Genomic DNA, 19,628 nt, shown 5'->3' on the forward strand with positions numbered 1-19,628 from the left:
GACCCTGTAACGTCCCAGTGCAGAATGTCCTATATTCTCTTCCTGGTCTAACACCTGAAAGTTTTAAGAAACTGGCTCAGCAGGTCAAGTCTGGGTCATCAGCGGATCCATTAAGGCCGGCTTTGTTTAGAGACCTGGCATCCTACGACCTCTTGCCGGTCTGTTCTCTGATTAATACCTCGCTGACATCTGGTTCAGTTCCTGCGAAGTGGAAACAGGCAGTGGTCATGCCCATCCTAAAGAAGCCGTCACTGGATGCCAGTAAACCCGAGAACTATCGTCCGATCTCGCTCCTTCCTTGGCCGGCCAAGGTGATGGAGGCACATGTAAATTCTGCCCTCTCAGACCGTCTCTCATGAGCCAACATCTTAGACATCACGCAGAATGGATTTCGAGCTGGGCACAGCACGGAGACTGCCCTCCTTTTTATGGTGGAACATCTGCGCTCCGTGCTGGATGCGGGTCAAACGGCGGCGCTTGTGTTATTAGATCTTAGCGCCGCCTTTGACACCGTCTCGCACAGGATCCTTCTGCAGCGCCTAGAGGAAGCAGGTGTTGTCGGCCCGGAGCTCCAGTGGTTCCATTCCTTTCTTGCTGACCGTTCTTTTTGCGTGGCCGTTCCGCCCCATCAGTCCAAACTCTATCCTCTGGATCTTGGGGTCCCACAGGGTTCCTCGCTGAGCCCCACGTTATTCAATCTTAACGTGAGACCGCTGGCTGAGGTCGTCAAGCGTTGTGGTATGACCATGGTGTCATACGCTGACGATACTCAGCTAGCGGTCATGCTCAGTGGGGACCCGGATGTGGAGGCTCCCAGATTCCAGAATGGACTTCGGGCGGTCGCCAGCTGGATGACTTCCAACTGTCTCCAGTTGAACGCAAAAAAGACGGAAATTATGATCTTTGGCAAGCAAACGGAACTCTGGGGCGATATGTGGTGGCCATCGGAACTGGGTCCTACGCCGGCACCGGTGTTGGAGATAAAAAATCTTGGGGTGAGGCTAGACCCTTCCCTCAGCTTTGTCTGCCACACAAAGCGCATTGCAGCCTGTTGTTTTGGCATTCTGCGTGGCCTAAAACCTGTGCTAAAACATTTTGACGCAGCAACCAGGCAACTTGTAGTGCAAGCGACGGTGATCTCTCAGCTTGATTATGCCAGTTCACTTTTGGTGGGGCTAAATCAGGCCGAAATCACCCGCCTTCAACGCGTACAGAATGCGGCCGCCAGAGCAGTCGTGAGTCTTCCCAGGTTCTGTTCTGTTGTCAACACCTTGCGTTCTCCCCATTGGCTGCCGATTAAGCAGAGGATCCAATTTAAAGCACTTTGTGTGTCTTACAAAATCCTCAAGGGCTCTCCTGCCTTGATTCTTCTGAAACTTCTGTCTCCTTACACTCCGGTCCGCTTTTAAGATCTTCTGGCCTTGAACTTGCTGTAGTCCCCCGTTTTAAGCGCAGCCGTGCTGGCGGCCGCTCATTCCGTGTACGCGCTGCGGTCTTGTGGAACTCTCTTCCCCCAGAGATATGTGCCCTCGGTGATTTGCTCTCTTTTCGTAGGGCTGTTAAGACCTTTTTGTTTTCTTAAATCTGCTCCTTTTGCATTCTTTCTTTAAGGTGTGTTGTGTTGGTACCTTGTCGGGCGCCAGGACGCTCCTTTGCTGGAGCATCTGCGCGCATAATAAATGACCATAATATAACATAACATAACATAACATAACAGCTCAGATCACAATCTGTAACAGATGGGACTTCTTGCTCCTTGTCCTTAGGTCTGACCCCACATGGCCTACTTGATTGGTCACTAAGCCAGACACAGCCTCAGCCACCACCTTAGGTTCAAAACAGCAACACTCTAAAATGACATCCTTTACTCTCCTTGGGCAGTCACCTACCCTATCCTGACACCTCAGAGTCCGTCCGTAACCCTTATCCTGGAATCTAGGGAGTCCACCACACACATAGATCCCTCAGGTCCAGTGGCTTAGCCCAGTTAGGGAACATTGGGTCTACCACTACACCTCCTATCTAGGGAACAACCCTTCTCTTGTGCTACGCACCACTATGGGTCAGCCCTGGGAAGCTCACCCTTTCCACCAGATTACCTATGGGGATTGTGTGAACTACAACTGTCTTGTAGCCCCCATTGTGGAAAGTATTTCTAATGGTTCACCCTACCCTTCTGGTATGAACCCCTAGGTGTGTCATTCCCTCTGAGAAAAAGCCCCACCCCTTCCAGTGACTTTGGTAGGTGCCAATGGCGAGAAAATCTCTGTGGAGACAATGAGTAGCTTTGGGCTCCCTCTCTGGAAAAGCCTCCAGACCTTGACAAGTGCAACACTATACCATAGTCCCCTAATCAAGGTCCATTATCCTAATTCATAGTTTTTGTTTTAGAAATTTAGGGGCATATTTACGAGACCTTTGCACTACCATAGCATCACTTTTTATGATGCTCCAGTGGTGCAAACCAGCAAGTCAAATTTATGAGGCCAGGCAAAGTCACTTTGTGTGCGTTTGAATGACCTCATAGATATGGAGTAAGGCAAAATTGATGTGTTGCCTTACTCAGTGCTAGGGAGGCGTTCCATTGGTGGTGTTGTGGGTGTTCCCACATAACACTCATGAATTTTGATGTTTCCCCAACTATATAGGATCATGTTAACCTGAGGATGTGCCAAAAACGTAAGCTTCTCTAGGGAAGGCACAACAAGGAGTAATACCTTTATTTCTCCTTGTTTTTTCCTCTCTGTGCTGCATCCTGCAGCAGACATTGAAAGAGGAAAATTACTCTATGTATTCTTTTTGTGCAGGAAGGTGCCCCTTTCTGCACAAAACAATCCTGCAGAGAACACAGGCACCCTTTCACAATGGTGCCAGGGTGCTTGTGTTAGCTCTTGGCTACCAAATGACGCCAGCACAGGGGCAAAGGACATATTCACTAAAGACAGTGCATTCTTGCCATTTCCTGGTGGTACAGGGCAGCGCAGCAAGATAGCTTGCTGTACTTCCCTGCGCCACCATTCCTATAAATATGCCCCTTAATTATATGTCTGTCTATTGCTCTGGTGACTTCCTGGGATATAGTCTGAGGGCTTTAGCTGTTGATGGAAAATTGCTGACTAGATATTTACCTCGTTGGTTGCCCTTCTGCAAGTGCATGTCTGTGATAGCACTCCTATGCCCAGATGCATCAACCTTTTTAGGAAGTGCAAACGGTGCGATTCGCATAAATCGGCCTTTTGCACTTCCTAAATTGGTTACTGGGATGCATCAAGCATTTTTTGGAAATCGCTTTTTTTTGCGAGTTCCAAAAAATGCGATTGCTGTTAAGGAATCGCAAATTTGCGATTCCTTAACAGCAATGCATCATCCTCAAAACATTTGCGATTTTAAAAATTGCAAATGCAAATTACCACGAAGTTGAACTTCGTGGTAATTTGCAAAAATGTTTAAAAACGCATAAAAATGCATTTTTTAAACGTGTACGTTACAGGCACACATGTCCTTAGGACATGTGTGTATGTAACTCACATGTAAAAGTGCATTTCATGGGTGCAGGGGGGGGGTCCTTTGGACCCCCCTCTCCACCCTTGAAAGGCTTTGATGCATTCCGATTTGAAATTGCGAATTCGCAATTCCCATTCATTCCTATGGGCATTTCAGCCCATAGGAATGAATGGGAATATCGGATTCGCTATTTGGAACTCGCAATTTTATTGGAATTCGGTAAAAATTGCGATTTTTACCGAATTTCAATAAAATAGCGAAATTAATGATGCATTGCCATTTGCGAATCCTTAATTGCGATTCCTTATTTTTCGCAATTAAGGAATCGCAAATGACAACGTTGATGCATCTAGGGGCTAGTCTTTCCCATCATGCCCTTCTGTAAATTGGGAATACCAAGCTGCGAGTTTGAGCTTCATTGAAGTAGCCGAGCCTTTGGGTTTTTGCATCAAAGACTCTTTAATTTGCATAGTTTGCTCATCTTTTTATTGCTGCATACAGTTGGGTAAACTTCCTAACATTCAATTGTACTCTGTATCTTACATACATTATGAATCTGCAAGCAGTTCATTGTCATCAGACACAGCCTAGACATGTTGTATAGCCAAGAATCAATTATATTCTATGCTGTAAGTTTTACAAATAAATAGTGTAGGAAAGTGCCCGTTTTTGCATGGTTACCCACCATTTTTTGCCTAACATCTGATACAACCTGACTTGATGTGCTCCAGGTCCTGCGAATCAGGTTTCCAGGCCCAATGGTCTTTCCCAAGACTGTAATTTTGTATCCACAACTGACAAATCCCTTGCCACAGGTTAGCCTCCTGTAAAAGGTACAGTGGGTACCAAGAGCACTGTGACCAGGGAAGGCCTGTAAGGGCTGCAGCACCTATTGTGCCACCCTTAGAGGCCCTGCACCTTAATCCACACAACCTGCCACTCCAAGCTGCGTGTTTAGATGCAGAAGAAAGAGAAGAGTAGATATGGCACACATCCCTGTGTGCCATGCCTCCAATCCACTGCCTGAGGCCTAGGTAAGTCACACCTCTAGCAGGGTGCACTAACCCTAAGGTGTGGGTACAGAGGCATGCGCCCCGTGCCACTACAATGTCTAAGTCCATTCTTAGACACTGTTAAGTGTAGTAAAGCCATAATGAGTATATGATCTGGGAGTTGGTCACTACAAACTCCACAGCTCCATAATGGTTTTCCTGAAAACTGGCAAGTTTGGAAGCAAACTTCTCAGCACATTAAACCCACACTGATGCCTGTGTGGGATTAGAGATGCCTCCTGAAAATCGACCAGCCCTGTTGTGGTTCCTGAATGGCTGCCTGTCATTTGCCACCACCAGACAAGTTTCTGGACCCCTGGGTAGACAGCCCCCGCTCTCTGGGTCCAGAAACAAAGCCCATCCTGGGCAGAGGTGTCATGTCTCCTCCCCGAAGATGGGCTGGGCCCACAAATGGGGAAGCTTCAAAGACCTTTGGATGCTGTCCCTGCCTTTTGCTGCCCCCAGCAAATGGCTCCCACCGGTTCTCGCCCCCACTTTTGGGCGGGAGATATCCAAGCTAGGAAGAGAGGACTGCCCACCTTTGCCAACCCCATCCCTTAGGTGGGGGAGGCAAGGTAAAGCACACATCTCAGTCCCCTCCATCTTGAAGATGAGGGCACTCGTCCAGTCAGGAAGAGGCTTATACTCCCTTCCCACTTGAGAGTAGCTTAATAGGGGGTGTACCCTCCCCAAGGAAGGGACCCATTATTCCCGACCTGCACACCTCTTTAAAACGCCTAAATACAGTATTTAGGGGTGACCCTGAACCTTGCCTCCTCATGTATGAGGAAGAAAAAAGAAGGACTGAAGAGCCGTGCTGATCAAGGAAGGAGAAGAGGACACCAACTGCCTTGGCCCCAGCTCTACTGGCTTGTCCCATTTACGACCTGCCTACATACAGCAAGAACCCCTTCAAAGTCCAGCAGCAGCAACCCCCAGAGCCCGGAGGACCTGCCCTGCGAACTTCCCACAGACTTTGTCTCCTGTGAGACCGGATTTGCTCAACCAAAGACTCACCTCCAGAATGAAGATTCTGCAGCACTATGCATCCGACGCCCACGGCCCGAGTTCGAGTGACCTAACACCACAAGGCGGTCTCCCCAGCGATCCTGAATTGGGATCTGGTGATCCCCGACCTCCCTCAAGCTTTAGGACGACGCCTACAGCCTCAACCTAAAGGGTCTCCCCGACCTTGACCGGAGCTGGTAAGAAAACTTGACGCCAGAAAACACCCCAGCACCCGAAGCCCCACAGCCTTGGATTAACAAACCAATGATGTCAAGGCATTTCCCAAGTTCCCAACTTACATCTTCAGCCGATGGTCACCTTCAGGAAGTCTCCCTGCCCGAGCCTGCAGCAACTTTGTGAAACAGAAGATCTCCATTTGGAAACACAGGGTCCTCGACATCCGTTTTGCACTCTGCACCTGGCTGCCCCTGTGCCTCTGGTGGGGCAGCTCCTGTGCTGGTCATTGGCCCCTGCAGTGCTGACATTAACCCCCGGAGCCTTGCTTCCACACCTGAGTGGCCTGCTTGTCAGCAGTCCCTAAGCGAAGGCCCCCTTAGCCCTATTGGGTAACATTGGGCCTCTGCACTCTGCACCCAGCCACCCCAGTGCCGCTGGTGGTACAACTTGAGCGCCCATCTAAATCATGGGAAACCTTGGTCAAAACCCCCAAAACTCACCCTCATAAATCGAGTACTTACCTTCAAAACCGATAACCATTTTTCTCCATAGGAACCAATGTTATAAGGTTTTGGGCCTAAAAATGAGTGTAACTGTTAATGTATTGAGAAAAGTGAACTCAATTACAAAGTTTAAAAAGTTGTACTTAACTTGTATTGCACAAACTTAGGGTGTGATATCTAGGCATACAACCCCAGTACTTAAAGTAATCAAAAGTAATCCAAAATTAATCGGAAAGTAGTCATTGTGTAATTCAAACTGCACTTCAAAGTAGTACAAACCTGTAACAAATGCAAATCCAACCACAACTGAATTTCCTTGAACAGTCTTACATTTGTGAAGTGTATGTTATCTGTGCCAAGTTCCGCTTGGTTCAAAATAAAACATAAGTATATTTTTGTTTCTACTTACCTAATTGGTCTGGATTTTGTCTCTAAGTGTGTGTATCAGTCCTTGATTGAGTGAAAACAATAAATGCTTAACACACCATATATGGAAAAGCCTAACTGCTCGCCCAAACTACCACAAAGACAGCTGTTAGTACTTGTCTAATGTAGTCTCTGTTATACATCTGGGGACTCTCCTGACTCTGCGCACTGAGGGCCCGATTCACAGAATGAACTTAAGACTCAATCCTAATTTTACTACTTTTGGTATTCACAGAAGTTAGGATTTTGTCTTAAGTTTGTTTTAAGACAAACTTAAGACAGACTTAAGACAAAATCCTAACTTCTGTGAATACCAAAAGTAGTAAGTGCATTCTGTGAATACCAAAATAGTAGTAAGTTTAGGATTGAGTCCTAAGTTCATTCTGTGAATCGGGCCCACTATACCTTACTCTGGTATAGCATATACAGAGCCAGCCTCCTACAAATAGGCAATAACATAACACCTGTACCTGAAAAAGATTTAGAGCAATATTAAATAGTTACAGGAGAGGTAATCAATGACAGATGGTGAGGATATTGTCATAAGATAAAATTACTTAATATTAAATTGGAAATAATGTGCATAGTCCATGGAAATTGTTGCCTGAACCCGGAACTTCTTTGGACAATCCTGGTTTAGAGAATTCCACATGTTTATAAAATGTATAGTTACCATTAAGTTTTCCTCATAAATCTGAAATATAAGGGTGCTGTATGGTCATCTCCCGGACAGTACCATTTCTTTGATATATAAAAAACTGGTCAACAGCATCTCGGATCCTCTCCTGGCTCTTCGAGATCCGTCTCTATGACGAGGAAAGGCAGGAGGCAATCTCTTCTCCCAGAGTTGTGGCGATACTCGCTCGTCTCCGCCTCGTCCAGCTAAAACTCCTCCACCATATCTATGTAACCAGGCCCCAATTGGTACGAATAAGAAGGGTAGAAGAGGGTGCCTGCCGGCGGGGCTGTGGCCAGCTGGGAACCTTTTTTCATATACTTTGGGAATATCCACAAATTTAACCCTACTAGCGTAATATCCATGACATCATCAATACTGTTCTGTCTGCGCAGCTCCAGGTGGAGGCCCGTAGTTGTCTTCTTAACATCTAGGAACCAACTGACTTGAACGTATGCTTGATGCAGTGGGTGACTTTGGGGCTAATGCTGGCCAAGAGGAATATATCCCAGTGATGGGGGACGTTGGTTTCACCCACAGCACAGGAATGGGGAGGGGATATGGATTGGGCAATGTTTAGAGAGAAGACTGTATAAGTGTCACGTGGATGTCCCAAAAAATGGTTGCGCGTGTGGGGCCTGTGGAACTCTTATCATGGAGATATTTGTCAACCCATGCTAACACCTGCAAGCGATGATCCCCCGTTGCCCTAGACCTTCCACGGTGTATGATTGTATCTTGTGATATTGCCTGCTGAACTACTGATGCCTACCGAACTGTTCCTTCTGTGTTACCAGGCTATTGCTGACGTGTGTTTTTTCTTTCTTAATAAAACATGTTTTACAAAAAAAAAATCTGAAATATAGACCTATAAATATAGATATAACTCCTAAACATCTGTAATTCTTGTCTTTTTTATATGTATGTTGGGTAGTGCTTGACTTGGCATCCTTGGCGTGTTTATCCTCCTAACAGTTGGCCCTTCAGCCCTCCTCTTTGCGGATTTTGTTTATGCTGGCGTCAGTACTCTGCACACTTTACCCCTGCTAACCAGTGCTAAAGTACTTGTGCTCTCTCCTTAAAATATAGTAATATTGGCTGATACCCAATTGGTATATTTAATTTACTTCTAAGTCCCTAGTAAAGTGAGTCTACCTCTGCCAAGGGCCTGTAAAATAAATGCTGCTAGTGGACCTAACGTGCGGTTCACTGTGAGACGCCTCAGCATCGCGAGACGCTTCCACGTTGCTCCACGGAGATCGAGCACGCGGCACAAGAGTGAAGAGAGTCGACCTTCACCGTCAGACACGGCGCAACAAACATTTGAGCCCATGTGTATCAGTCCAGTCACTTGGTCAGGTGCATCCGTAACCACCAAACTTGTGCCACTAGGGGGCACATGCTGTATTGACTTCACGTAGAGTGAAGGTTTGGTCCTGATGAGAACCCCCAGAAACAGAGGGGTTTGAACCTGTAGACCTGAGAATAAACCAAACCAAATTAAGGGCTAGCTTTATCTAACAGAAGGATTAGTACAAACTTGATGAAGTTCATTTGAATGCTATAAATGTATTTAAATGTATATATTTGTATCTTGTAGGAAAAGGTTCCTTTGGACGTGTAATCTTCTGTTTGGTTTACATTATAAATGATGTGTTATATGGTATGGCTATGAATGAAGTATGTTTGGGGAAGAATGGTGGATGTGATTGTGTTGTACTATGTGTAATGTGTACAGTTAATGTGTGGGTTTTTGTGAAATGTATTATGTATATATAAAAAATTGACAAAGTGGTTTCTAAAAAATGAAATAAGTTGACAAAATAAAAAGCAATTCATGAGCTTGAGGATATAGTGATGAGCAGTTCTTATATCTTCTTGGATTACGTTTAATAAATAGTAGCAGTATTGGCAATTGTTTTTGGTTGTTGTGCTAGTGGACCTCCAGCACTGACTATGCCATCCACTGAAGTAGCACTTTAAACATCTCAGGTCTGCCATTGCAGCCTGTGTTTGCAGTGCTAAACTGCTGTTGTGACCTGGCAAAATATAAACCTTTTGCCCAGCCCATACCTTCCTTTTAATACCTGTAGGTCCCGGCCGGTTGCTAACTACCTTTAACCTGTCTGCTTTGCCAACGGTCCAGGGAGACCGCAACGATCCTTCTGCCTGCCCCCGTTGTTGTGGCACCCTCGATCTCTTATCCCGCACCGAGGGGAACTAAAAACACCCACAATCACTTCTGTGGTGCACGGCCACCCACGCAAGTAGGAAGCGGCAGGAGGCGCTTCAAAAGGCAGCTGCGGGCGGGACGCGCTCAGGCGTACCTTGGCCAAGCCCAGTCCAAGGGCAGGTCTGTCTGCGCCCGTAAGAGCCCAGAGGAGGCCGGGCTGGGCCACACCATTGACAATTGAGCTGTAAGATTTTGCTTTATACATAATAATCTGTTTGAGTATAGTTAATAAGCTATAATTGTGTACTCTGGCAGGCCACGGTTTTGCAAACATGAGTAAACGGAAGTTGGGATGCTTTATTAGGCAGGGCAGAATCCGCTTTGATGCACGAAATTCAACTGACGGAACGTAGGCTTTCAGTTGACCCTGTGATTCCATTTGGCAGCTACAGTTCCACAGTACAGCCCTCCCAACATTCAATAGGAAGTACCACCGGCCCTGAAACACACAGTATTCAGCCTCTTACGACAAATACTGATCCAGTGCCAGCAATCCCAGCCACACTACAGGGACAGGAAAGCCCACTAAGTACATCCATGGTCACCACCAGGGAAAAGAAGCTCAATGGGGGCACAGGTGGTGAACTGCCAAAAAAAAAAGGAAAGGCAGCGGACCAGTAAAGCCTAATCTGCCAGCCCCTAGAACAGCCAACCGTAGGGTAGCTACCACTGGTAAAATAGGTGTTCTCCAACCTGCAGCAACCTCTATCAATAGCAGTGCAGACTGTCACCAGCTCAGCCCATCTAGTTCATACATCCCGCAGCTCAATTTAGATGAGTTATGCTCACTGATAGGAGTGAAAATTTCAGCTATGATCAACCCTTTACTTAGAAAATTTATCTCGGTCGATGATAGACTAAAGAAGATAGAACAGGGTATCTTCGGCACAAACCAAATAAACCCTATCCACTCTAATGTACAGGAGAATGGTGGGATAGATAATCAACAGGTGGGGGTACGAGACAACGCAAATGAGAATCCCGGTCAATGTTTGAAATAAGTCAGCTCCCATTGCGACAGCCACATGTTCTGAGCCCAACCTTTCTGTTAATTTACAATGGTATATCTACAGAGAAGAAGCCACAGCAAGGGGAGAGTGGAACTAGGAGTAGGCCCATAGAGATAACTGAAGCAAGTGACATGAATCATCACACTTCCTTGCACCTTCCACCTGAGGCCACTCCGTGCACAGTAGTACTTGCCTTTAAAGCGCCTCCTGGCGCTCGGCAAGATTGGTCGACGCTAAAAAATAAGGCTCTATGGGCCTGATTCACAGAATAAACTTAAGACTCAATCCTAAACTTACTACTATTTTGGTATTCACAGAATGCACTTACTACTTTTGGCATTCACAGAATGAACTTACTACTTTTGGTATTCACAGAAGTTAGGATTTTGTGTCAAGACAAACTTAAGACAGACTTAAGACAAAATCCTAACTTCTGTGAATACCAAAAGTAGTAAGAATAGGACTGTGAAGGCAGGCTCATGGTGCAACAGCTCCTGTAGAAATGCTTACAAAATGTTATTAAGGGCTATTAGATCCAAAGATTTGGGTAACGTTAGAAAGACCAGAGCAAACTATAAGAAAGCGCAGTTGCTAGTGAAGAAGGAATGGGGCGAAGACTGATGGCATGAATTGCTGTTGGCATGCAGAGGGCGGAATATGACACAATTTTGGCAGTTAGTCAAATGGGGTAGTGGTGAACTGAAGCAGATACTGAATAACCACACTTCCCCAGTACAGTGGGTTGCACATTATGCAGCGTAGGTTCAGTCCTCTAATTGTAATGAAGAGATCCCTCAATGGCCACTGCCTACTGAACCTCTGTGCTTCACTAGCTCAGAAGTTGAGTCTGTGTTAAAACTAATTCCGGGAGGCAGGGCCCCTGGTCCTAACTGCATACCCGCAGATTTGTTTATTAAGGAAAAAGAGTTCTGGGTACCTTATATAAAGTTACTGGCAAATGCCATAGCCAGTGGTGCCCCGATTCCTGATACCTGGTCAGGTGCTGAAATCCTACAGATATACAAGAAGGGTGATCGCTCACAACCAGGAAATTACAGGCCAATTAGCCTGATAGATTCTGTTCAGAAAACCGTAGCCTGATTAGTGCTTGGCAGAATCCAGGCCTGGATAGTTGAAAGAGACATCCTATCACCATTACAAGCGGGGTTTCGGCCACACACAAGTAACCTTGACCAGGTCTTTAGGTTTGTGCTAATATACTGGCATGTGGTTATCATAGGAGGGGGCACAATCTATGCGGCTTTCGTGGATCTAAAATCTGCATTTGACCTTGTCCCCGTGTGAAAATGTGGAGTGCTTTGGTGGAAATGGGTACACTTCTGGAATTGGTGGCCATTCTAGTAAAACTACACGACCCCATCCTCTTAGGACCACCCAAGTACAGTTATTGGCAAACAAAAACAATCCCAACTAAAGGCCCTGCAAAGCATTATGGGATGAGATTAGCAGTGGGCAGTGAATATTATAGTATCCAATATCAAAATAATTCTACAAAGTCAACTCAACCCTGATAAGACTGAGCTTGTCCTGACTGGAGGTAAACTTAATCCTTGGTCTTCGGCTTTTTGGCCTTCCTCGCTTGATTCCCCTCCTCTTCCTTCTTCTTCTGTCAAAACTTTGGGGATCACTCTTAATCAACACCTCACTCTTCACTCGCACGTCAGCACGGTGGTTTCTTCTTGTTTTTTTGCGTTGCGTACTATTCGCAAGATTTCACGTTTTTTTTCTTCCTCAGCCCTTAAACTTATCGTCATGCCGATCGTTCTCTCTCGCCTTGACTATGGTAACGCACTGTACAATGGCATTCCTAGTTATGCCCTCCGCCGGCTCCAGCTAGTGCAGAACCAAGCTGCCCGGTAGGTTCTTAGTTTACCTAGATCCCAGCACATCACTCCGTCCCTCTGCTCCCTACATTGGCTCCCTATAAAAGAAAGAGCCCTGTTCAAGCTCGGATGCCTGACTTTTCAGGCTCTTGCCGGGACAGCTCCAGCCTTCATCAAAGCTAACATTCACCATTACATTCCTAGTAGGCAACTACGCTCTTCTTCTCTTTCTCTCTTAGTGGTACCTCGATTTAAGAAAAGTAGGATAGGAGGCTGCAAGTTTTTTGTCCTTGCTCCGTCATTTTGGAACTCCTTACCCGTTCCCATCCGAACATCAGCATCTTATATGGAGTTTTGAGGGAGACTGAAAACCTTTCTGTACGCACAGGCCTTTTCATCTTAATCCAACTCTGTCCCTGCTCTTGAAGTTGAACTGACCCCGCAGCGCCATGAAACCGCTAGGTAAACGTGCGCTATACAATTATTTTTAAATTCAAATTCAAAGAGCTGCAGTTCACCTAGTCGTTACTAGATGTCCCTCATGAGTCAAATGCAAAGCATTGAAATTATTCTTACATCAAGCTGCAGTTCCACTAGTCGTTACAAGATGTCCCTCACGAGTCAAATGCCAAACCATTGAAACTCCTTCATCAAGCATTTGCATTTGACTCGTGAGGGACATCTAGTAACCACCAGTTGAACTGGAGCTCTTTGTAGAATTATTTTGATATTGGATACTATATAAAATTCACTCCCCACTGCTAATCTCATCCCATAATTCTTTGCAGGGCCTTTGGTTGGGAATGTTTGTTTTGCCAATAACTGTTCTTGGGGTGGTCCTAAGAGGATGGGACCACCACCAAATCGTTCAATAAGATGTGCTTTTTTGTTTTCAAGGCATCTGTTTGGTACTCCCCCTAGGTTAGGGAGGATCCCAAAATCATCACCTCTCTCACTGTTTGCTAATTTTTCAGTTTCACTTTTGTGAAAGTACTATATGCACTTTAGCATATAAAGATGGATATCTGGCACTGTGCAGGATGGCATTTGCAATTATTTTGCAATTCTTTCATAGTGCAGACAAGTACACAGTGTCATCAGCTACGCTACGTGTAGTGCTGCTACACAAACTACGCCCAGGCCTAATCCCATGGCTGACCAATATTAAAATCACGCTGTCCGACAGGGGGATGAGCATCCTGTGGAAGGACCAAGATGGTATGGTATTTCTCCTTAAGAAGATCTACAAGGCAGCTTACGGGGATATGGTTAAAATTAAGAAAATCTCATCCATTACAAGGCTGACATTGTCTAGGGAATTCCTAGAAGTAAAAGCTGAGGTGAAATTGGAAGCCTATTGGGACCTCATTTCTAGGCCACTTGATCCAAAACTTTACCATCAGTTCAGAGTAGGTTCTCTACCAGTAAGAGCATTTACAAGTAGATGGCTCTCATCAGTATGTGATACATGTATCTTTTGCCATGTCCATATTGAGACCAAAGCCCACATTTTATTTGTCTGTCCAGTTTACCATCTTCCTATGACAAAATGGCTAAAACCTGTTTGTATGGTCTTGGGTATTAGGACCGCAAAGGAAGCTTTTAGGATTCTTAGGTCAGATACCACAAACCTTATTGTAATTGGTATGGCAACATTTTGAGTTGGGCGTGGGCCATTCGAGCCATGAAAATGGGGGTGGAGTAACCTTTACTGCAAAGGGGGACCATATACTAATCTTTTGATTTTCTGCTGAAATAAGATCTTTGTATAAATGGTGGAATCTTGGTTCTAGCCTACGTGATATGATAGTTGTTGAATGTCATGTTACATTTTAATAACTATTTTTAGTATTGCCTACGTATAATCATGTGTTTTAATAATGGACATATATTTATTGACTATTTTATGAAGAACTATGATCATTGTTGGTTTTATTGTTTAATGTTTATTGTAAAAATGCTAAGAGATGAATATCTTTTTATATATTTTTAATACTGAATTAACCTGTCTTTTATGATTGAGTAATCGAAATAAAGACTATATTGAATTGAATTGAATTGACATGTAAGTCATGTAAGGACTGCAGAGCCCTGGAGAAAGCCTGGCGCAGAGACCCAACACCTGACAACATGACTGCCCTCAAGATCGCCACCCGAAAACACCACCAACTGATCCACACCACCAAGAAAACTGCATTCAAGGAACGACTGGACAACAACGCACACAATGGCAAGGAACTCTTCAACATCGTTAAAGAGCTCTCCAACCCCAATGCCAGAAACAACGACATCACCCCTTCGCAAGACCTCTGCAACTCCCTCGCCTCCTACTTCCACAACAAGATCGCGGACATACACAACAGCTTCAGCACTCAACCAACGCACGCCACGAGCGCACCACCGCCCACCCACCACCACCCTCCGCGCCTGGACCCCGATCAGCACCGAAGACACCATCCGCACGATGAACTCCATCCACTCTGGATCTCCGACCGACCCTTGCCCCCACCACGTCTTCAACAAGGCAGATGCTGTCATCGCACCCCACCTGCGGGACATCATCAACAGCTCCTTCAACACCGCTACCTTTCCGGAGAGCTGGAAGCACGCCGAACTCAGCGCCCTACTAAAGAAGCCATCAGCCGACCCCACCGACCTCAAGAACTACCGACCCATCTCGCTGCCATCGTTTCCCGCAAAAGTCATCGAGAAGACCGTCAACAAGCAGCTGGCCGCCTTCCTCAAGATGAATGGATCCCTCGACCTCTCGCAGTCTGGCTTCCGGGCCAACCACAGCACCGAGACCGCCCTGATCGCAGCAACGGATGACATCCGAGCTCTGCTCGACAACGGAGAAACTGCGGCCCTCATCCTCCTAGACCTCTCCGCGGCCTTCGACACTGTACCCTAGTACAGCGCCTCAGCAACGTCGGAATCCAGGAGAAGGCACTGGAGTGGATCACCTCCTTCCTCGCCGGAAGGACACAGAGAGTCCGCCTTCCCCTGTTCAGGTCAGAAGCCACCGAAGTCATCTGCGACGTTCCTCAAGGCTCCTCGCTCAGCCCAACCCTCTTCAACGTCTACATGAGTCCCCTCGCAGCCATCGCACGCCAGCACAACCTCAACATCATCTCCTACGCCAACGACACCCAGCTGATCCTCTCCCTCACCAACGACCCCGCCACCGCCAGAGCCAACCTACACGAAGGGATGAAAGAGGTAGCCAAATGGATGAAGAACAGCCGCCTGAAACTGAACTCGGACAAGATGGAAGTCCTCATCCTGGGATCCTCACACTCTGGGACGACTCCTGGTGGCCCCCCGCCCTAGGCAGCGCACCCAAACCAACAGACCACGCACGCAACCTGGGCTTCATCCTGGACTCCTCCCTCTCCATGACCAGACAAGTCAACGCCATCTCCTCGTCGTGCTTCAACATCCTACGCATGCTACGCAAGATCTTCCGGTGGATCAGGAAGACGGTCACCCAGCCGACTGGACTACGGCAACTCCATCTACGCCGGAACCACCGCCAAACTCCAGAAGAGACTCCAGCGGATCCAGAACGCCTCTGCACGACTCATGCTGGACATCCCCCGTCACAACCACATCTCCGGACACCTTCCGTCTCCTCACCCACGCACACAAAGCCCTGCACAACCAAGGCCCAGGATACCTCAACAGCCGCCTCAACTTCTACGCTCCCAAACGCCAGCTTCGATCGACCGGCCACGCCCTTGCCGTCCCCTGCATCTGAAGAGCCACCACAGGGGGAAGGTCCTTCTCCTACCTCGCCGCCAAGACATGGAACTCCCTACCGACCCACCTCCGCCTGACCCAGGACCACCTCACCTTCAGGAAGCAGCTCAAGACATGGCTGTTCGAGCAGTAGCGGACCCCCCCTCCCCTAGCGCCTTGAGACCCTCCGGGTGAGTAGTGCGCTATACAAATGCTTTGATTGATTGATTGACCTCTTGGGTAGATCCTGGACTACCAAGAGGGCAAGTTAAGGTGTATTTAAACAATGGGATATGTGTTGTTTAGTTTTACATGTCTTGGTTTTAAAAAACTCTTACATTTGTATTTCCCTACTGCACGGTATGCCTCTGCCATTGGATAACCTTGTAGTTACCTTATTGCATTTAATAGGTGATCATTTCCAAATGAGAACAGGTAACCAGTTCTTATTTGGTGTCTTTGGAATTGTAATGCAAACCTCTCTATCATGGTGAAGTCAGATTTTAAATTACAATTCTGAAATGCCACTTTTAGAAAGTTGGCATTTTCCTTATTTAGCCATTTAGTGCATTCAGGTTTTCTCTGGGTCACATGACTGAGTATAGTTAGCAGTTGGGCTTTGGGTATTCCTCCTAGGTACCCACACACAATATGGAGCTTAGGTATGCCTGGATGGGCCATCAATGGCAGGACGCAGGACCACATGACTGCTTGGAAGGAATTCTCCTCTAATTTGCAAAGTGGGGGTGAGGGCTTCATATGCTGGAGTTGTGACTCCAGGCTTTCTTCTAGAATCGATATGCTTTGAAAACAAACATAAATGATTTGGAAACACATATGAATGTTTTTCCAAACAAATGCGATCATGCACAGCTGGCTGTTGGCTAAGGTTTAAAAAAGGCAGTGACCCTTACACAGAGTAATTATGCTGTGCCTAAGGTTATGTTTATGTATGTCAGGTACAGGGATTAGGATAGAATACTAAGAGTTGGTGTTAAAGAGACAGGAGTAAGCTACTAGGGAAAAGGTTACCTGTTCAAAACCGTTAATGTCATGCGGATAGGACAATGTATGTAAAAAGGGGTATAGATGACAGGACTAGCCTAAAGGACATGACACAGGAAGCCTGTGGACGTCAAAGGGAAACCTCTAAAAGCTTCTCCCATGGGTTGTAGGCAATAAAGCATTGTCTTGTTCCTTTTTGCTATGTGTTCTGCTGATGAAAATCGATTTAATTCTAAAAGCTTCTCCCACTTCAAAGGAAGGCCCAGGTATAAATAGGGAACCCCAGGTACCAACTCTTCAGTACACTTCTGGACCTGTTAATGCTGCTCCCCTTATGTGCTGACCTGCAGCCTACTGTCCTCTTGCCTGGGTCCGAAGGACTGGAACTGCATCTGTTGAAACCAAGGACCCTAGAGTGAATTGAAGGGATAGTTAGCTGGACTCTTAACTAGAGCCTAAGAGACAGAAGGCTGTAACAAAGTTGAACCCATCACCTGCCATCTATGTGTCTAAGTGGTGCCACTTGAGTCCTGAACCCTTGGAAGTTGACATCAAGGTGATATACCAGCCCAGCTGTGTACCTAGCAGAACCGAAGCATGCCCTCTGCTGAGGAGTGCAATCCAGAGCAGGACTAACACATTGCCTCTGCTGTGAGGGTTCTCTTGACACAAGATCTCCACATCGATAGAAACTGTTGCCTGTTCAGAGCTTTCCTGACGCATGCCCTAACATCACAAATCCCATGTTGATGATGCAGGTCTCACATCGCACCCTCACAGCTCTTCAGAACTGGTGCATCGCTTCGGCTGCACGATGCATCTTCGATGCTGGGTTTCACATTGCAAAAACTTGTGCACAGAATCCTCGACAAAATGCAGGACCTCGTATCGATGCATCGCCTCGGCTGTTGCAACGCATACTCGGCGCTGGACGTCGGAACACGCCGCAAGCATAATTTAAGGTACTTTTATTCAATAGTCTATCTTGGTCCTTGTAGCCAGCATGTGCTCCAATTGCAGTCGGCCTGACCTTTTGACTTTGTACTGGTCCGACTTTTTGGCGCAATTGTCACTGAAAACTTTAAACGTGCATATCTCTGATTGGATTTTTGTAGTTTTGGTTTTGTTTTATTTATTAATTGCTTTTCTTGTGTTGTGTTTTCACTCTATTACTGTTTGAAGTGCTGCATAAATACTTAACATATTGCATCCAAGTTAAGCCTGACTGCTCTGTGGCAAGATACCAGAGGGTTGAGCACAGGTTAATTTTGGGCTTTCTTGTGCCTCATCCTGACAAGGATTGTGATTGCTGCTTGACTAGGGTTTCACCCCCCTCAACCAGCAACCCAATTTCTTACAGCTAGTATTTGAGTCGCCCTTACAGTTGTGTAATTTTGACCACCTATTAATTATGAATGCTCCAAATTAGGCGTTCCATTGTATATCTAACCCCATAAATCTTTAAAATATATCTGGCTCTTTTGTTTTTTAATTAAGGATCACAGCATTGTGGTTTTCTCAGGCACTTGTTCGAATAGCTACGATGTACCAATTTTGTGGAATACGGCTCTAAAGCCATTCAATTACCTTCACCATCTTTTACCACTGTCTTATTCATGCTCTACATAATTCTGTATCCCCATTCAGGATACATGCTTGGCAATACTGCTAGTGCAAACTATTCAATATTCAACATTATTTTGTACTTAATCATCATTGAGATATACAAGGGTTATAGGAAAAGATGTTAATACTACCAAGATTAATGGAATTTATTTGTTAATCTCATCTGAAAGACCAAGCATACCATTTACCTTGTGTTTTACTGTTAACACACATTTTTTTTATTTATAGCATTACTAACTAGAGATATGTTACCAGCTATTTGTGATGTTAAATTTGATTCATTTATCAATTTAGTGATCTATAATGTTGAAGCTTTGTATAATGTATCCTAAACCAAAAAACATTACTACAAGTGAAAGCCTGTCATGGGTGGAACAGTTTTGAACTCATTTGAGTTGTTCAGACAGTCAGCTAGCCCACTAGCTCAGTGGACTTTGAAGCTTACAATGGAATCAACAGTGAAGTATCTAAATGAGAAGGAATTTCCAAACAGGCAACTTTGTTTTTTTGATACTGATCAGCATTTCTGTCTGGGAGTTTTTTCTTTAAAAACAAGCAATCTTTGACACAATGTGGAGAGAGCCTTCTCACTACATGTTCAAGCCACTGGTTTATTTCCTTAGCCCGGGACCACCTTGCATGGCCGTCCCGGGCACAGAACTCTTGTGATGGTCTTCCCACCCTTAATAGGTCCGGATGCCTGTCCCTATGCCCTGGCAGCCCAGGGGCAGACAGGCCAACAAGGTCAAGGATTTGCACCAGCAGCCTCAGCTGAACCTGTTGGTGCAAACTCTGCTCTTCCCTCATCCCCAAATGGGGTGAAAGA

General features: G+C 45.9%; 1 protein-coding gene across 3 annotated transcripts in view; it reads right to left on the bottom strand.

Moving 5' to 3' along the window:
• Window positions 1–19,628, bottom strand: part of LOC147735024 (membrane-spanning 4-domains subfamily A member 4A-like) — a 246,371-nt gene that overhangs the window by 102,152 nt on the left and 124,591 nt on the right. The gene's annotated exons all lie outside the window — the stretch shown is intronic.

The sequence above is a fragment of the Lissotriton vulgaris genome, chromosome 1_2 (assembly GCF_964263255.1).
Source record: "Lissotriton vulgaris chromosome 1_2, aLisVul1.2, whole genome shotgun sequence".
Taxonomy (NCBI): domain Eukaryota; kingdom Metazoa; phylum Chordata; class Amphibia; order Caudata; family Salamandridae; genus Lissotriton; species Lissotriton vulgaris.